The sequence below is a fragment of the Podarcis erhardii genome (assembly GCF_964252035.2).
Source record: "Podarcis erhardii genome assembly, chromosome: 6".
NCBI lineage: Eukaryota > Metazoa > Chordata > Lepidosauria > Squamata > Lacertidae > Podarcis > Podarcis erhardii.
This window is the reverse complement of record NC_138510.1, coordinates 19,428,592-19,444,306: the sequence shown is the minus strand read 5'-3', so window position 1 is coordinate 19,444,306 and position 15,715 is coordinate 19,428,592. Positions and strand designations below refer to the sequence as shown.

General features: G+C 44.7%; 1 long non-coding RNA gene across 1 annotated transcript; it reads left to right on the top strand.

The window, feature by feature from the left end:
- Nucleotides 1-11,607: 11,607 nt before the first annotated feature.
- Nucleotides 11,608-15,130, top strand: LOC309345184. The gene is made up of 2 exons (XR_014158068.1): nt 11,608-11,805; nt 14,488-15,130. It is a non-coding gene; the product is annotated as an uncharacterized lncRNA (long non-coding RNA).
- Nucleotides 15,131-15,715: the final 585 nt, after the last annotated feature.

The following is a 15,715-nucleotide window of genomic DNA, read 5'->3' as shown; positions in this document are numbered from 1 at the left end:
ATCATCTCTCCAGGCTTTTTGGCACCTGCTTCCTCCTCCAACAAGCCATTTAAGCTGAGCTATTTCCCATTCTGCATCTGTCCTGGAAATGTTAAGATGTTTTAACACTTGACATTTGCTGCCCTGGGCTGCTTTGCAACACAACACACAAGGTGTTTGGTTATGTCCTTGCTAAAGCAACGTTCTTTTCTTGCTGTGCTGCCTATCAGATTGGATTCTTTCCATCCCAGAAAGCTTTCTCGCACAGCTAAGTTGCGCATTGTTTCTGCCCCATACAATTCCTCCCCACACAGTTCAGCGCTGCGCACCTTCACGTGATATGGCTGAGCAGCATCTGTCAACAGCATCCCTTGCTACCTGGCAATGCTGACTTGGAGTGCTGAGTCAGCACTATAATGCTGATGGCTCTGTAGAAACCATTGCAGCATCAGGGTTTGCGATCTTCAACAAGTGCAGCAGGCACCGAAAATGGCATCTTGAATACTTATTCCCCACTGCAAGTTGGGAGAGGCTGGTTCCTACCTGCATGTTTGTCTCTTGATGGCTGTGGCATCAAGTGGCAACATGTATGCATGAATGAGCCGTCTCAAATCAAACAGTGCTGGTAGGATTTCCACATTGCATCAAACAAGGTGTTTGTCGGTGGAGTCAGTTTGTGACCTATTAAATGTGACCTATTATGGGATTTTATTAGCAATTTCCATGCTTTTGCATTTGCATGGTATTTTATTTTTGTTACTTGCTTTGTATGTAAGTGTACAAGGGATGGGAGAACTTACCCTGTGAGAAACTGTAATTCTTGTGTTGATCAATGGAATGACATTTCTCAGATTTTTTCCCCTGAGATCTCATAAACATACAGTGCTATCTTGGTTCTCGAACTCAATCCGTTCTGGAAGTCCTTTTGCCTTCCAAAACGTTCGAAATCCAAGGCGCAGCTTCTGATTGGCACAGCTTCTGAACCAGAGCAGTGCATGGAAACATCATTTACCTTCCCATCGGTGCGGTACTTGCACTTTGACATGCTTTTGAACTGCTAGGTTGGCAGGAGCTGGGACCGAACAACTGGAGCTCACCCCATCATGGGGATTCGAAGCAGGGATTCAATTGGCAAGCCCTAGGCTCTGTAGTTTATAACACAGCACCACCCGCGTCCCACAACAGTACTATCCTTCAAAATTCACAATTATCTGAATTTTGCAATGCAGTTTTCCAACCAAAGTTCAGAAAAATGCATATTTTAGAGGAGAATGTTCATAAAAATGGTTAACAGTACATTAGGAGAAACGGATTGCAAAAATGTGTGCTTTAGTCAAAACTGCATATAAAAATGTATTCAAATTTGCATGTAATTGCTGCAAAATGTGGATAACTGAATTTAAGATTGGAAAAATGAGAAACCCGGAGAACTAAATTTGTTGGATCCTTGCATCCCTAGCTGAGGCTATTGTCTTCATGACATAGCAACACAGGAAGGAAGATGTATACCACTGGTCTGTCTAACTCAATACTGCCCCAATTGACTGGCAGCAGCTCTCCTGGATATCAGACAGGGGTCTCTCCCTGTCCTGCCTTGAGCTAGGGACCTTCTGAATGCAAAGCAGATGTTCTACCACTGAGCTACAGCCCTTCTATGGTTCCGTTTGTGAGTTTTCCAGATGGCACATCTGGGTGGATCAACAGAGTCTACAAAATGCTGGGCCATCAGATGGAGCTTTGGACTGCTCTAGCACATTTGTTCTAAGCCCCGAGTGTAGCTGGAGAATGTCTTTGGTTTTTAAAGCTTCCTATCAACAAATCAGGCCAAATAAAAGAGACATCACGAGAGCCTTCTCTGTGTTCAGGATTTCTCCCAGCATTTGGTTGTTTTTACAGCTATAATAAAATCCACATGGATTATTGGAGATGGAGGGAATACATTCCCATTTACTGATCTTTTCATATGTTTGGTGTAGTCGCACGTGAGTGCGTGTGCTTGCAAGAAGGTCCATAAAAATGAAGAGCCTATAAAATGTTTTCCATTTCCAAAGAAACGTCCTGATGAAATCATGACTTGGCATTAGATCACCTCCTCCTCATGCCCTGCCAGGTAAGCTTGCCCTTTATTTATCATAAAGAGGATTAGTTCTCCTGTTCTTTCAGTTCCCAGAAAGACAGCGATAGTTTTTCGCTGAAATCTAGGGCACTATCAATTGTGTGTGCACAACTTCAGCAGCGAGCCTAGCGAAGCAAATAGCTAACTAGGAATGCCAGAGCGTTTGATTGCCTCTGATCTGCATTTTTAAATTAAATCTGAGCAACCACAGATCACCCACCCACAGAGAAGCAATCACACATCCAAACAACACTGAACGACAACCGTCATCTGCAAACCTAAATTGAAGCTTGCTGAGGAAGAGCCCTAAAAGAACATCTTCAGGAAATCTGAGTCGGATTTTTTAAAATCCTAAGAAGAATGTAGATGTTCAGTAGAACTTTATAAATATCTCATTAAAATCTACCAACACATTAATGTTAAGTAAATACTGTAAATATATTAAACCAACAGGATAACATCAGGTACCACTTTAAGCAGGAAGGTTTCCCATTTCACAAATTGTGCTTTCACAGGTTTCAAGATGGTTTGCATTACATTAATAGGTCGAGCCAACTATCTTCAAAGACTTGCATGAAAAGGCATACACCATCCTTTTAAAAGATCATTATTGTCAAAGCACAAAAGGGTCTCACCTCTCAACTGCTGCAGTATAATGCAAACCTATAGGAAATCTAATAATGTGAACACCGGCTGCATACAAACCACACCATACATTAAAAACATGTATCCCAAAGAATCATGGGATTTGTAGTTTACATCTTGCAGAGCTATAGCTATAGCTCTCAGAGGGTTTGGGGGGGCTGCTTTAAATGTATGATGGAGACACGGCCCCCACAAAGACCAAACAGTAATGGTGTGGAAGGACTTCTGCACAGGAGAGGAATACTGGGTATGATGCTGCAAAGGCACGGCTGTTTGTTGAAATGGCCACCTTGTTGTTTGCCATATTCTCTGCCCACTGGTTGATTATCAGGACTGAGTGGTACACAGCTGTCAGAGTTGGGTCAAGAGCCAGGAAGCCAGCACCGAGGGGCAAGCCAAAGAGAGAGTCAGTGGCAAGAAACATGGCAGAAGCGAGTTCAATTGGATGACCCATCCAGGGAGACTGATGGGACCTGATTTATGAATGCTCTGTGGGTTTTTCCAGGGGAGAAAGCTGGTGGTCTTCTTGAAGCTACTCCACCACACTGCCTGCTGCCCACCACTATGTAATTTTAAGAACAGATAATAATAATTGATGATGATGATGATGATGATGATGGTAATTTATTTATACCACGCCCATCTGGCTGGGCTTCCCCAGCCACTCTGTGCGGCTTCCAAAAAATATTAAAATACAATAATGCATCAAACATTAAAAGCTTCCCTAAATAGGGCTGCCTTCAGATGTCTTCTAAAAGTCTGGTAATTGTTGTTCTCTTTGACATCTGGTTGGAGAGCGTTCCACAGGGAGGGTGCCACTACCGAGAAGGCCCTCTGCCGGGTTCCCTGTAACTTGGCTTCTCGCAGTGAGGGAACCTCCAGAAGGCCCTCAGTGCTGGACCTCAGTGTCCGGGTAGAACGATGGGGGTGGAGACACTCCTTCACATATACTGGACCGAGGCCATTTAGGGCTTTAAAGGTCAGCACCAACACTTTGAATTGTGCTCGGAAACGTACTGGGTTGTCCTGCCCACCTTTCAAAGTTCATCTGCAGATCTGGCCCACTGGGCCAAAAAGCTTCCCCACCCCTGACCTAGATTGTGGGCCTTGGTTGCAGGGAGTGTGTTGATATACAACTCCACCTTGGGGAAAGGACTGTGGCAGATAGCCTTTTGATCCAGTTCTATGGTTCCATGTGGGGGGTTTTTTTTTTGCAGTGTTCCAATAGTGAAGAGAAGAACTGCATGCTGGCACTCACACTTGAATCCAGATGTTTCTGTTGGATGCAGTACTATGTTTTTCTTACTGTTTGATCAGGATGTTGCTTGTTGCCTTGGAATTCGAACAGATGTAACTACTCTGGAAAAAGAAAGCCTTCAGCATTTTCACCTTGTTCTTTGCCATATACATTTTCTTCATCTCGGCATCATAATAGCTCCGGGTCTGCCAGCATTTCCATTTCAAGGGCTTGAAGTCAAGTGACAAAACTCATTCTTGGCTTCTGAAGCTGAAACCCATCAGAAAGCTTTTATCCATGCTTCCCCTCTGCCTCCCTTCCAACTTAATTTTGGCTCCATGCAAATGCCTATAAAATGTACCAATTTAAAATGAATGCAGATCTTCTAATTGCATTAGCACAAGAATAAGATGGCCTTGAATAGGCTTCTCGTGTCCAAAACTACTAAAAACTTTACGCTAGGAATCTAGGCCTTGAAACTAAAAGCAGAAGGGGTGATGTTCAGCTTTACTCAGAACAGATTCATGGAAGTTAAAGAACATTGACAAAGTTAGGTCCATCAATTTCAACTCTGAGTAAAACACAGGAGGGTGTTAAATTGCTTTAAATCAAACTAGAGGGGGTTTAATATATAGAAAATGAAACATTTTTAAGATAATTTTTTTTAAAAAAATGTATTTTCAGATGATGACTCACGACAGCAGGAATTCACCATGTGGATTCACCATGTGAGTTCTTGAATTCGTAATCTACCAACCAATTCCAAAAACTAGAGGATTTTGAGGCACATTTTGAGGATAATGGGGGAGCATAAATTAGTCAAAAAGTGGGGAATACAAATGTTCAGGTATACAGTGGAGGATACCTGGTTTGGCTGCAGCATATGTGGAAAGGATCTCAGGGTTGTCATCACACACAAGCTAAGCATCAGTCACCAGTGTGATGCAGCGGGAAATATGTTATCCTATGTTCTGTATAGTGCCTATACCAGTGTTTCCCAACCTTGTGCCTCCAGCTGTTTTTGAACTATAACTCCCATCGTCCCTCACTAGCAAGACCAGTGGCAAGGGATGATGGGAATTGTAGTCCAAAAACAGCTGGAGGCACAAGGTTGGGAAACACTGGCCTATACCATAGTATAGGCACTATACAGGCACTACAGGCACTACACCACAAGCATACAGTAAGGTTGGTAGTACAATAGCTTTGTAAACAAGCATTTGGTTTCCCTGTGAATGTACCAGTCCTTAAACACTCTGCACTTCAATCGGGAGAAAGCCGCACTCACAGAGCTCAGGCGATGCTGGATTTTGGCATCAATGTTGGCCCTTGTAGAAAGATAACTGCCTAGGTAGGAGAAGTGATCAACATTTTCCAACGTTACACCACTGAGTTGGATTTGTGGCACTGCAGAGGGGTTATTTTGTACTTGTTGGTGCAGCACTTTGGTTTTTTGGATGTTGAGTGATAGGTGTCATGGGCTTTGAAGACACTCGAACTCAGGATGCAAGGGAGAAACGTGCTAAGAGGAAGGCACGCTTAGCAAATCCACACCGTGATCAACTCCTGCCCAGAAACCAATGTACCCACCGTGAAAGGACATGTGGGTCCAGAATTGGCCTCCACAGTCACTTACGGACTCATTGTTAAAACCATATCTATGGAAGACAATCTTACTTGGCTTCGAGTGATCACCAAAGAAGTTGCCCCTACAGAAATTTAGAAGTAATAGAATGGGAAATCTTAACACATTCCGTTCCTGAAATCTCCCTGTTCAAGGCTGTACATGCATGGAAAATAAAGGAAAACAATAAAGCCAGCTTGAGCGGATTCCAAAATGTTCCATGACTGAATGATTTTTGTAGCATTCATTGGGGATGTTGACAATCTTCAAGAACCATTTGTCTAACTTTTACTAGCGTGGTGCATTCATATGCTGGGCTGAATTCCTGCAAAGTTATTATATTACATACACAACAGACTCTTTGGAAGAGCAGATTTGTTGCACGATTTATCTGCTTGGCCAAACAGTCCCAATGTGGACTGTTGTGCTGGTGCAATCTAGACAAGAAAAACTCAGTTTGCCTTTTCTGCTGTTTGTGTCTTTCCTAATGGACAATCAACCGATGATCTTTGGCAGGTGGGTAAAATCAGACGATTCCTGTCTTTCATTTGCATAGTTCAAAGAATTTGAAAGCAAGTAAGTAGTGCAAGTACATTCATTTAGAGGGTGGTTGGTTCTACTTTTTCTTGAACAAGATTACTTTCCAAAGGAAAACCAAACATGCCCTTCTTCCACACACACACACACACACACACACACACACACACACACACACACTCTAACCCTAAAACGCTTTTGCTTAAACCTGTAGCTGGTGACAGCAGCGGCCGGTCGAATCTTCTTTCAGTTCTGCACCAAACCAAAACCTTTTGCTTAGAATTGTCATTCTTTGCCCTCTCACTTTTTACATCTCATCTACATGATGACATTAGCTTGCTGCATTCCATTATTTTCTGAGTATTCCTCCTGTCTTTTTCAGAACCTGATCTATGGTGTGTGTAGGGCTGTGTGTGTGTGTGTGTGTGTGTTGCACACAATTACACCACTCTGGCCAGTGTGGGCTTCCCACAGGCATCTGGTTGGCCACTATAAGAAGAGAATGCTGGACTAGATGGGCCATTGGCCATAATGTACTTAAGGTGCTATTCACGCTTTTCAAGTCTCCTAAATTATGGTGATTAGTTAGTCATAGGGAATATATATTGCATTATGTTCAAGCGTTGGGTGGGCTCTCCATTTTAATTCCCCTTCAAGCTAATTGTAGAAAAGCAATGCTTGGGGTGGGACGCAGGTGGCGCTGTGGGTTAAACCACAGAGCCTAGGGCTTGCCAATCAGAAAGTTGGTGGTTTGAATCCCCATGACGGGGTGAGCTCCTGTTGCTTGGTCCCTGCTCCTGCCAACCTAGCAGTTAGAAAGCACGTCAAGTGCAAGTAGATAAATAGGTAAATCTGGCGGGAAGGTAAATGGTGTTTCCGTGCACTGCTCTGGTTCGCCAGAAGTGGCTTAGTCATGCTGGCCACATGACCCGGAAGCTGTACGCCGGCTCCCTCGGCTAATAAAGCAAGATGAGCGCCGCAACCCCAGAGTCGGCCACGACTAAACCTAATGGTCAGGGGTCCCTTTACCTTTACCTTTAATGCCTGGGGCATGCTAAAGTGTTTTAGTATGCAACGAAACTGTGTCCCAAATTATTATTTTACTCCATGCAAGTTAATGGGTGCTGTTGAGAATCGTATGTTCTCTTTACCAGAAGCGTTTGGATCCTTTCATTTGCATAGCCTAATCCTGGGTTCTGTGTTTTGATTGCATTAGGGTCTGATGTAACTTTGGGAGCTAATGCAGATGCTGGAGCCTGAAAGAGTGGTGGCTGTGTGAGTCAAGGACCAGTGGCAAATGTGAGGACTTCTGCCAAATGAGGGCCCTCTCTCTGATGGCATCAGTGAACCCACCCTAGTGAACTTAGCAGCAGAAATAGCACCATGATCTGCTGTAAAACACCCTTCATTAAAAGTACCTGAGAGAACATCGCACCAGGGAAGCCAATTCAAAATGGCAGCTTCACCATGGCATCCCACTGCTGCTCATTAAAAGCACGGCAGGTGTAATCAGAACAAGCATTGGCACAAGTGGTCCTTGCCAAGGATGGAGAATCACCAAAAAGAGGGAATGTATCACTGAACAATAGGAAGAAAAAGGATACAGATCTGCACAAAGTCTGCATGGGCTGCTTCATATGTATAGATGCAAATTTAGAAATAAGGAGTGTAATTTAGATAAAAATACAATGCAGCCCATCAGAATAGGGAAGACTATGAACAGGTGACCTGTGTGTGCCTGCCAAGTCTGCTTTCTGGGTGTTCACTGCTGATAGGCAACTTCAAGACCCTCCATCTTTTCCTATCTCTAATCTGAACTTGGACCAAACAGCCATTCAAATAGGGGGTGTCTTCAGATAGCAGGCTGCCCTCCGACAGCCATTTTCTCTGTAAAGTAGGACACACAGCTGCCCTACACAGAAGTGGGGCCCCAACAGCTGCTCACCAATGCCATTGTGACCACAAGGCTTATAGCAAGCTTATGGCAGAGGCAAGCATTGAACTAGGGATGTCCTGGCTCACACTTTTAACTGCCCCACAAAGATTCTCAGATGTAATATTAGGACTACATTCCCACAGCTAGTAGGAAAGCCTAGTAGAGCAGTTCATGCACCAAAAATTAAAAACAAAAGAATGCCATACGACCTTATTCCAAAATTGTGCTGTGCTCCTGCTAAATTCATTGAGTGAAAAACAGATAACAATACGTTTTGGATGAGAATTCAGATTCTTTCTCTATCCTCCTAAATGGAAATGTTCAGATAAAGGAAGAACTTTGATTTTATTCGGGAACTTTGCTTCCCCTCTCACATGCATTTATGAGCTGTGGAGGAGACGTTCCTGTCCGGGCGTTGCATGATAATTTAATTGCTGTTTCCTCCATACAGCTATAAATTATACCACAAATGCAGACGCTCTCAATATTCGGGGACTCCAGCTATGTGTCCAGCTGTAACATGACCTATTTCCACAGCAGGGTTGCCAAATACTGTATGTTTTATGGAGATCACAGCGGAATGTTAAATCTGCTTTGCTTGAAATTGGCCTAGACATAAAGGAACACAAAACCACTCAGAGTTTCCTGTACTCATTATGTCTTTAGCCCACCGTTTCTCCAAGGAGCTCAGGGAAGTGGACAAGGTTCTTTCTCGCTGCTCATTTTATTTTCACAACAAACCTCTGAGGTGTGTTAGATTGAGAAATATATGGGTGTCCACACAAACGCTTCCATGCTTTGAAAGAACATGCTGGGAGTGATCATGATTTCACCCAGCCTAACCCTGTCTGCCAACATCACTGCATGCTCTGATCTCACCTACCACCACTGTGCATGGACCTCCACCATGTGCTTCCATCATGCATTGTCAGGGACTGTGCTGAGGAGGGCTGAAATGAGGAAGAATGGTGGGTGCCACCACCTGCCCCTGCCCCTGAATCTCCCTAGGAGCAGGAGGACAGTATAGATTTAGAACAGTGGTTTACAGAGGGGCATAGTTCAGAAGAGAAAAGCTGGGAAATCCTGAAGAGCGGCTAGGAGAAGAGACACTGGGAGAGAGAGGGTTAACAGATTCACAGTCATTGTATAGCATCCCCCTTCACCACTCTCCACATTCTAGGAGAGCTGAGAAAGTTGCTGAACAGAAAGCGCAGCAACTACAAGCTCAGGTTACCAGACATAGGGGTGACGTGTATTGAGAGGGGCGGGGGGAGGGAGCACTGCCATTCTTAGAGGGAGCACTGCCATTCTTAATTGGAAGCACTGCCATTCTTAGAGGGAGACATTTGTTATCCCTTGCTGTGAATGAATGAATGAATTTACTTTATTACAGTCACAGACCAGCATAAGCAAAACATCTAAATAAATAGCATAACAGTATCTCTAAGCGGATAATTATAAAATAAATGGGAGCAAGAACCAAACATAGATTAAAACATATACAGTGGTACCTTTGATTACAAACTTAATTCGTTCCAGAGGTCCGTTCTTAACCTGAAACCATTCTTAACCTGAGGTACCACTTTAGCTAATGGGGCCTCCCGCTCCCGCCGCGCCACCACATGATATCTGTTCTCATCCTGGGGCAAAGTTCTTAACCAAAGGTACTACTTCCGGGTTAGCGGAGTCTGTAACCCGAAGTGTTTGTAACCCGAGGTGTTTGTAACCCGAGGTACCACTTTACATAAAATACTTGATTAAGCATAGGTAATGGATTAGTAAAAAATGATAAGAAAAATTAAAAGAGATCATTTAAAAACAGCCATATGGGGTGGGGCTTCAGAGGTGCAGCTCTAACAATAAGGGCCTTCAATTTAGGACTGATTTTTAACATAGACCATCCTTCGACGAATATCTATCATGCAGCGCAGAATCTGGCGACTAAATATGTTACTTCTGGGCTTTCGTCGTGTAGTAACAGGGAGATGTAGTGTTGTTCTGAACTCCCAGGGAACTTATATAGGATGGGCTGGAGAAACCTGGCTCAAATGTCTATATAATACTGGCAATGTAGAAGGGCATGCTCTGTTGTTTCCTGCTGCCCAGAGCCACATGGCCATTCCCTCTCCTCGTATAGTATCTTCCTATAACAGCCTTCCTGAACTGGCCCCTGACAACGGGCCAAAGTGAAAGCCCTTCATTGTTTTGGTATTTCAAGGTTAGCTATGTATGTCATTTGGGAAGTCGAGTATCTTCTGGTTTCGCTAATTAAAAATTTTGGTCCCTCACTGTGATTATTAAGAATTCTAACTGGTAAGAAGACTCCTTTCTCTTTGTTCTGCTTATCTACTGCCAAGGGGGGAGGAAGCCAATTCCTTGAAGCCTGACATGCATTCAGTGGGCACTGGAAGGAGTTCTACAAGCACACAGGGTCCATCTTATACCCTCCAACATTCTGAAGACCAAATCCGGGACGCCTTCTTCCCGTTTTTTATCTTGAGAGCATGGTGGGCATTTTGGTTTCCATGATCTCACATGATTCCACACCATGTATTCCCTCCCCAAAAAAGAATTTTCTTGTGGGGGGGCGTCTTGCACTGCAAAATCAAGTGAGATCGTGACAACCAACACGGATGCCATTCTTTCACGGAAAAAAATGGGCTGTCCCAGTTTTTCTGGGACACTGGCAGAAAGTGCCATCTTCACATGGAGGATGCATAGAACTATATGCATGTTGAACACACATACACTGGGGAAACATGGCAGCAATAGAGGGCGGCCAAATCTTTTTGCAATTTGGGAAGGTTCCAAAAAATGCACTGGAATGAGGCAATGTCATGCAAACAAACAAATCTGAATAGTGCTCAAGAAACAGACATGCCTTTGGATTTCATGAAAGCATCTTAGGATGCCACCCGTCTCCCTAGAGATCTGACACAGGAGCAGAGGACTTTCGCGGTCTGTCAGAGGGCTTAAGCTGCATCCCCCTCCTCATCTATGTGTTTCTGCAACCTGTATGTTTGTAAAATAAATGCAAACATTACAAAGCACCAGTAAAACTTCCAGGGGAACTCTTTTGAAAGAGAAGAAAACCATGGTAAGCACTGTGCCTTTGGAGCTTACGGCCACTCAGAGAATTGGAGCGAGTGTAACAATCCAAAACAAGATGAGATAAAAGAAGATAAAATCCATATGCATGAAAATAAACAATCAAGCAAATATAGAGGATCATAACAGAACTACCAGCCCCACAGTGGACCGGTAACAAAATAACGAAGAAATCAAGATTGGGTTTTGCCAAGTTTGCAGCTTGCTGGCTGCCAGTCCCAGCCTGCCAACCTCCTAGTTTTATTCCTCCTCCATCTCAAAGATAAAGCCTGTGTAAAAACTCTGCTCACCCAGGCAGGAATGCTATCTCTCTGATCGGAGCTGCACTCCTGAGCATTTGATGATAGTGCCCGGAATTAAGAACCATTAGAATTTTATGTTTCTCTTTGGCATTCCCTTTTGAATAATTGCCTTGAGGCCTCCTTTGTGCCAGTATATTTGCTCCGGCCTTGTTGTATTCTCTTAAGCTGATCTTGAAAAGCTGTGCCAGTTCCCTGGATGCCAGAGGGAATAACATACACCAAGAAGACGAGGCTTCCAATGGACTCTCAAGCAGGGAAATGTCAAAGCATTGAGAAGATTATGATTAGGAGTTCAAATAGCCAGGAAGGAAGCATAGCATCGTGAGTTACCTAGTTTGTGTCTGCAATCACTATAATTGCTTATCCAATATGGCGGAAAATAGCTACACAGCATCCTAGAAAATAGGACTTGGGTGGTTTGAGAATAACCCATAATGGAAGTCTTTCAGAGCTTTTCAGGATCTTGGTTGTTGCACTGATACACAGTACATCTCTCTCCTGGAACCATGTGTTGTGTTCAACCTGAAGTTTCAGATTGAATGTAGTAGTTTAGAACAGGTATTTTATGAACAAGCAAACCTCCATATCCATCCATCAGCTGAACTTAACCTTCTCTAACTGAACAAGGTAACCAACAGTCTTGCTCTTAAGATTGCATGCATCTTAAAGCAATATATATCATCCTGGGGTGTGCGCACAAAAGGAGATTGCAGAATAGAGAGAGATGCAGGACTGTCACATGGAAGATGGAGCAATCTTATTTTCTCGTGCTCCCAAGGGAAGGATCCAAACCAATGGTTTCAAGGTAAAAGAAAGGAGATTCCAACTAAACATCAGGAAGAACTTTCTGGTGGTAAGAGCTGCTTGACAGTGGAATGGACTCCCTAGGGAGGTGAGGGACTCTCCTTCCTTGGAGGTTTTTAAGCAAAGGTTGGATGCTTGAGTTGAGATTCCTGCATTGCAGGGGGTTGGACTAGATGACCCCGGGGTCCCTTCCATCCCTACAGTGCTATGTTTCCATGGTGCAAATGTGACAATCTTTTATGGTGCTGCACATAGGAGCCAACTCCTAAGGGCTGTGGGGGCTTTGGCCCCCCACAATAAAATATTTGAGGGGGCCGGGGCCCACAAAGTTGATGGGCATTGCCCCTCAAATGGTGTGTGTGTACTGCATCATACGATTGATTATGTGTGCCAGGGCTTACCTAAGTTGGCACCCCTGGTGCTGCAAAATTCTTTGTTGCTTTTGCTAATCTTTTGCTTTTGCTGCAAAAGATTAGCAAAGCTACTTTGGGGGATTTATAACCTCAATCAAAGCAGAGGTATTCCCCTCCCTAAATACTCCCCAACAAAGGTTGCTTAGCTGTGCTTTCACAGGGCAATGCTTTGTTTACACAATATTATTGATTACTGATTACCACACACATTTCATTGTGACACATATGCCTTGGGAGCTAACAACTGTTCTGAAATTATTAGAACTCCAGTTTAATTAACGGCCAGTATCAATTATTGATCTTCAGCCCAAATGGCTTTTTCAACATATTGAATTGTTGCCTGGACTGTACATGGTTTCTAATGGACTAATAATTTTTCTCTTAAGTAGATGATTTTTTAATTATTATTATTATTTTATTATTTGCAAAAGTCGGACAGGAGAAGATCAGTTTTACTTCTTTTGTACAGTTACTCTGGTATTTACCTAGTCCTCAGAACTATTATTTTGTTCTTCTGGCAAGGACCAAGGTCAGTATTCCTTCTGCCCTGCATCAGGACAGTTTTTCGTGTCAGCTAGTAACATCATGCTTATTCTGCCCTGCCCACACCATCTTCCTGTTGAGACTTTAAAAACTCAAGACACGTTTTCTTATAGGAACACAGCACAGAAGAAGAAGAAGAAGAAGAAGAAGAAGAAGAAGAAGAAGAAGAAGAAGAGTAGTAGTAGTAGTAGTTTGGATTTGATATCCCGCTTTATCACTCCCCTTCAGGAGTCTCAAAGCGGCTAACATTCTCCTTTCCCTTCCTCCCCCACAACAAACACTCTGTGAGGTGAGTGAGGCTGAGAGACTTCAAAGAAGTGTGACTAGCTCAAGGTCACCCAGCAGCTGCATGTGGAGGAGCGGGGAATCGAACCCGGTTCACCAGATTTCGAGTCTACCGCTCTTAACCACTACATCACACTGGCTCACATATCATGCCTTCCAGCATTTCACATGCTTAGAACATCCCTTTGCCTATAGTAAGGCACATGATGAATCCACATCCCTGCCACTGTTATAGGTTTTTGAAGGGAAAGACCATCTGCCTTGACTGAAGAAGGTCCCATGTTCAGTCCCCACAATCTCCAGTTAGGGGTGGATGTGCAATGGGACTTCCTGTCAGGGAATGGGCAGAGGAGGAATGGTGGAGACCACCCCCCAGGCTGAACCTTCCAGCGAGGAGGAAGAAGACAGTTTAGATTTACAAAGGGGTTTGCGGGAGGTCCCAGCTCAGAGGCAGATAAGGGGGAAAGTTGGGAGATCATGGGAGAGAGGAGGAGGAGGAGGAGGAAGCAGGGCGACAGCTGATGGACACAGTGTTGTCAGGTGTGCATGCAGGAGGCAGGCCCTGTGACGAATAGGACCCTGCAGGACTCAGGCCTTCCTAAGTTTGATCTGAAGAGGCAAGGCACAGCCACACAGGTGAGGCCGATTGGTAACTCACTGCACCTGGTGGCCAGAGCCGGGAAGGGATATAAGGTCAGCATTTTCCCCTCGGCTCTTTGCCACAGCACCACGTTCCCTGCCTTGCTGAGTTTGACTGCTTGACTCCTTGCTTCTTGATCCTCAGACCCCTGACTTTGTGACTCCTTGCTTCTTGATCCTCGGACCCCTGACTCCTTGCTTCCTGATCCTCGGACCCATGACTTTGTGACTCCTTGCTTCTTGATCCTCGGACCCCTGACTTTGTGACTCCTTACTTCTTAATCCTCGGACCCCTGACTCCTTGCTTCTTGATCCTCAGACCCCTGACTTTGTGACTCCTTGCTTCTTGATCCTCGGACCCCTGACTTTGTGACTCCTTACTTCTTGATCCTCGGACCCTTGACTCCTTGCTTCCTGATCCTCGGACCCCTGACTTTGTGACTCCTTACTTCTTGATCCTCGGACCCTTGACTCCTTGCTTCTTGATCCTCGGACCCCTGACTTTGTGACTCCTTGCTTCTTGATCCTTGGACCCCTGACTTTGTGACTCCTTGCTTCTTGATCCTCGGACCCTTGGCTTCTTGACTCCCGGCTCTCTGACCCTTGGGATCTTGGCTTTCTGACTCCTGGCTTCTGGACTTCCGTTCCTGCTCCCACCCTGCCATCTTGCCCCTGGTCCCGAAGTCCCCAGCCAGGACTTCGATCATCCGTAAACAGGGCCGTGACAAGAGTCTTTAGAAAGCATTCCAGACCCACCCACCCCCCAGAACCCAGCGAGCCTTGAAAGTAGGAGAGCAAAGAGCTCAAAGACAGAGGGCACGTAGCAGCTCCCGTAGAAGTGACAATGAGGAAATGAGAGAGACAGGGGAGTGGAGATTTACTCGGGACAACGCCATTAACCAAGAGGCTGGGTTCTATAGCCTCTCTCTGTAATCACTGAATAAAAAAAGGTGGTAAGAAACCTTCCCTTGTCTTTATACTTTTCCAGGCAATCAGCTAGGAGCTGCTGCCAGCATCCTGACACTTCCCTTCCTTTCCTCTCCTCTTCCTGAACACTCCTAAATCTGTTCTGGGGAAGTTCCACCCCCCCCTTTGGAGCAGGTTGGGGGCTATGTGGGGAGAGGGAAGGTACATTTTGTTGTGCGAGCACAAATCCTTGCACTAGCAGAAGAATTTTGTTGGATATGACCCAGAAACTTTAAACCAAGCAACCCTACCAGTCATGGATGGTTTGTTCATCTATAGGTAAGGTAAATGCAAAGGACCCCTGGAGGGTTAAGTTCAGTCAAAGGCGACTATGGGGTTGTGGCACTCATCTTGCTTTCAGGCCAAGGGAGCCAGCATTTGTCCACAGACAACTTTCCAGGTCACGTGGCCAGCATGACTCGTGCAATGGGACACCATGACGGAACCAGAGCACATGGAAACACTGTTTACCTTCCTGCCACAGTGGTACATATTTATCTACTTGCACTGGAATGCTTTCGAACTGCTAGGTTGGCAGAGGCTGGGACAGAACAAGGAGAGCTCAACCTGTTGCACAGATT